We start from the raw sequence: 4,959 nt of genomic DNA, 5'->3' as shown, positions 1-4,959 counted from the left end.
CTTCCGGCGTCATTGTTATATTATCCTCAAAGACAACGCTCAGACGCTTAATGCGACCATGACGCTGTCGCTCAATGGTCATAACTATCAAATATATGTGTCGACCGAAACGACGACCTGTTTCATTTGCGGGCAACACGGACATGTTAAAGGTGCCTGCACGAAGGTAACTGTCCCCGTGGGCACGCCTAAACAGGCGGCACCTGGTAATGCTGTGGACAATCAGCCGTCGACATCGACAGCAGCAGCGAGAGATACCTGTACGAAGGTAACTGTCCCCGTGGGCACGCCTAAACAGGCAGAACCTGGTAATGCTGTGGACAATCAGCCGTCGACATCGACAGCAGCAGTGAGGGATTCCTCCGTGAATGATGAAGGTTTCACTGTTGTTACTGCTCGGAAGAAGCACAAACGGCCGAACAATAATGACGAAGCAGCAACGAGGGATTCAAAAAAGATTGTGTTGACTGGAAGCGACAATGGACCCCTCACTGGGGTGGCTCCTTGTGTTACCGGCATAGCCTTACACAATAGATTTGCATCTCTAACTCCTGATGATGATAAAGAATTAATGAATCAGAGTGAAAGAGCTGCTTGTGATGACAATAATGGACCTACAGAGCCCATTTTAGCCTCCGCCTCTGCGGGGCGTGAGGAACCTGAGGAGGTCGTGCCTCAGAATGGCCTGGGCTGTGCGGACATGGAATGCACAGTTTCTGTCTGTGCGGGGCATGAGGCACCTGAAGAGGTCGTGCCTCAGAATGCCCCGGGCTGTGCTGACATAGAATGTACAGTCTCTGCCTGTGCGGGGCGTGAGGCACCTGAGGAGGTCGTGCCTCAGAATGTCCAGGGCTGTGCGGAATGTACAGTTTCTGTCCGTGCGGGGCGTGAGGCACCTGAGGAGGTCGTGCCTCAGAATGTCCCGGGCTGCGCAGACATGGAATGCGCAGTTTCTGTATCAGCTGGGCATGACGCACCTGAGGAGGTTGTGCCTCAGGATGTCCCAGGCTGTGCCCTCAAGACATATACAAGTTCTGTCGTTGAAACGCCTCATATAATTCCGGAGCGTGGCATGACCATAGCGGGTCATGAAGAGGTGAATCTCGCAACACCTGTTGCATCATTGTCTGATTTGCAGACGTGTCCAAAACCTGCAGACATTCAGGGGATGGCACACACAGCATCTGCTGCACCGGCACCTGCTTTATCGTTAGAGGGTGAGACTCACGCTGATCAATTGGACTATGACTCCGATGGAGCCTCATCCCTCACGTCTGGCATCAGCATCGAGGCTTGGAACGAAGTGTTGTTGTCTCATGGGCCGGAGGGTGACCCGGGCATCACACCTGCAGAAATTCTAAAATTCCTGAAAGACACTTTTCGGAAGAGGCGAGTAAAGGTGAAAGATTTCTTTCCAGACCTAAAAATCTTCATAACATCCGCGAAATATCTCGTCCTGAAGTCCAGCCAGTTCGGAGTTGGGGAACGAGAAGTATTCCTCCTCAAGAAGTACATCGTCAAAGCGAAGGAAGAGCTACAAGTAGACCAACCTTCCGCTATATAACCCCTTCCCCTTCTTCTTCACATGACCTTTTCTGTAGCTACCTTGAATATCAATGGGGGGCGGTCCCCATTGCGCAAGACCCAGGTGAAATTACTCACTGAGGAAAAGCATATTGATGTCATGCTTTTACAGGAGACGAGATGCAGTCCTTCGTGCGAAAGCCAATGGCGAAGGTTGATGAACGGCCAATGGTTTTTCAGTAGCTTGGCTTGCCCTAGAGCCGGGGTAGCTATATTCTTCTCATCTTCTTTTTTCCTCCAAACTGACATTGTTTTTGAAGACATAATTAAGGGGTATCTAATTTCTGTGTCTTTCACCTTCAATGGTTACAGGCACACACTTTTTAATGTCTACTCACCCAGTGACAGCACTGACAGGGTCACCTTCTTCACACAGTTAGAAACATCACTCACTCATGCAGATTTTAATAATCTTGTTTGCTTGAGTGGGGATTTTAATTGTACTCTAGACTCTGCCATGGACCGGAACGGTAAAGAACCTCATCTAGCTAGTACCATCCCACTGGCAAGGGTTTTATCTAAATTCTCTTTCGTTGATGCGTGGAGACTTCACAACCCCCTCATACGCCAGTATACATGGTGTCGCTGTCTTGACGGTCGGCTTTCCTTCGCTCGGCTAGATCGTGTTTACATAAATAGTAACTTTCTTAACATGATGGGCAATGTGCAAATTTTACCAATCGGTTTCTCCGATCATCACATGGTCACCTTTTCTCTTCTCTCTCCGATACGGAACTATGGAGCTGCACATTGGATTTTTAATGTGGACCTTTTAGAGGATCAAGCCTTCCTTAAAGCCTTCCGGGTTTTCTGGGGTACACTGCTTTTGCGGAAACCTTCTTTTTCTTCCCTCAATCAATGGTGGGATAATGCCAAGGTGCAAATTAAAACCTTTTGTCAGCAGTATAGATTCTTTTGTTCAAAAGATGAGTCTCTCTTTAAAAGTGTTATTGAAAAAGAAATTTTAGCTTTGCAAAGCCATCTGTCACCTTCCAACACAATGGAAACGAATCTTTCATTGGCCAAAAAGAAAGCTATTCTCAACAGGCTATGTGTAAAACAAGCTAGAGGTGCCATGGTTCGTCTCCGTGTGGAGAATTTGCGTCATCTGGACGTGCCTTCTAGTTTCTTCTTTCGACTTGAACACACTTCAAAGGGTAGCGAGCAGCTCACCTTGTTACGGACTGTGCAGGGCAATATGATAAAGGATCACAAGGGCATTAGAACCCTGGTTAAAGATTACTTCTCTGATCTGTATTGTAGGAAAGACATTGATGACGAAATGGTGCATTCTTTAACCGCGTCCTTGCCCACCTTGTCAGCTACTGCACGTCAAGAGCTGGACAGAAAGATAACTATGGAGGAACTGTTTGTTGCACTACAAGCCTTGCCGAATGGAAAAGCCTCTGGCTTGGATGGACTCCCCGTAGAGTTCTACAAAGCTTTCTGGGATCTCTTTGGGACGGAACTGTTGGAAATATTTTCTGACAGTTTACGACTCAACCAACTGCCACTCAGCTGCCGTAGAGCGGTGCTTGCCCTAATACCCAAGAAGGGAGATCTGCATCGGGTGGAAAATTGGCGTCCGATATCCTTGCTATGCGTGGATTATAAAATCTTTTCCAAGGCTCTCACCAACCGGCTCAGAGTCGTGATTGGGGAGATCATACACCCAGATCAATCTTACTGTGTCCCTAAAAGGTCAATTCACGACAGTATCTTTATTGTACGTGACATGATTGATATCTGCTCTCTCGAACAAAGAAATGTTGGTCTGGTGTTCCTCGATCAAGAAAAGGCCTTCGATGCCATCGATCACTTTTATCTTTTCTCTGTTTTACGGGGGTTTGGTTTTGGTGAATTTTTTATCTCTCACGTACAGCTACTGTATAATAACATTTTTAGTTTAGCAAAAGTTAACAACATTTTATGTCAGCCTTTCCCGGCTAGTAGAGGCATTCGTCAAGGTTGCCCTCTTTCCGGCCTCCTGTACTCCCTCGCGATTGAGCCTTTGCTCGTTCGTTTGCGCGCACGTCTTCCTGGTTTCGTTCCTCAACCAACTGCGAACCCGTTCAAGGTGATTGCTTATGCAGACGATCTTTGTGCAATCGTTCACTCGGATGAGGACGTCTTGGCCTTGGTCCAATGCGTCCATGAATTCAGTTTGGCAAGTTCGGCAAAAGTGAATTGGAAAAAGAGCAGAGCTCTCTACCTTGGTCCGCAAAATGGCGCCACTCCTCCGACTCTGCCGGAGCAACTCGAATGGGCATGGGATGGCGTTCTTTACCTTGGTGTCTTTCTTGGTACCGAAAACTTCATTTTGAGAAACTGGGAATCTCTCATAATTAAAACTGAGAGGCGGCTGCTAAAATGGAAGGGCTTACTCTGCCAACTCTCCTATCGGGGCCGAACCCTCATTATAAATAACCTTGCAGCATCGATGCTTTGGCACGTTTTTATGGCACTGCAGCCCCCGGATTTTATTCTTAAAAAACTGCAATCTATTTTTATTGACTTCTTTTGGGGGGGGAAGCACTGGCTCAAACCTGGTGTGTTAAACCTACCCGTTGCTGAAGGAGGACAGGGTCTGATTGCCATTACCAGTAAAGTTATGGCTTTTCGCCTCCTGTCGCTTCGTCGACTGCTGTACACAGACGTCCCGTGGAAGGCATTGGCTCACTGCCTGCTTCGGCAGGCAGGGAGACTCGGCTACGATCAGGAGCTGTTCCTTATTGGCAGCAAGAAAGTCGATATGGCATCAGTCCCCCTGTTCTACAGGAGTGTGCTGGAGGCATGGCAGGCGGTTACCGTTCGCCGTGATAACAGTAATTATTCCCTTGAAATGTTCTTAAACGAGCCAATTTTTTTAAACCCCATTTTTGAAGGGGTCTGCAGTGATCGTACTTTTATGCAAAAGTTTATTGATGCTGGATGCACCAAGGTTAAAGATTTTAGAACCCCTCCTCCTTACAAGTGGAAACCAGCTGCTGACGTCGCTGTTGCCACTGGAGTTAGGTCCATTCGGGTCATTGGGAGGATATTCTCTGTGATTCTGCGCTTTTTCAAGCAAACCAAGCTAAAATGGGCTCCACAGGTGGAAGCTGGCCCTCTCTCATCCCAACACCCCTTTCCAGAGCTTTTGCTTCTTTTTCAAGGTTTCACCTCCTTTAAGTTGATGGAAAAATCCTCTGTTTATGGCATGTGTGTCAAAACCCTTGTTTCTGATAGACCTGCAGAACCACAAGCGCACTGGAGGAGAATGCTCCAGACTACTCATTCTACTTCGATAAACTGGCTTGTTATGTACAAGGTACCCATTGCCAAACGCTCCGGGGACTTGCAGTGGCGATTGGCACATCACATTTTACCCTCAAA

This window comes from Myxine glutinosa, chromosome 10 (assembly GCF_964187855.1).
Source record: "Myxine glutinosa chromosome 10, kmMyxGlut1.1, whole genome shotgun sequence".
Lineage (NCBI taxonomy): Eukaryota > Metazoa > Chordata > Myxini > Myxiniformes > Myxinidae > Myxine > Myxine glutinosa.
This window is presented reverse-complemented; position numbering follows the sequence as displayed.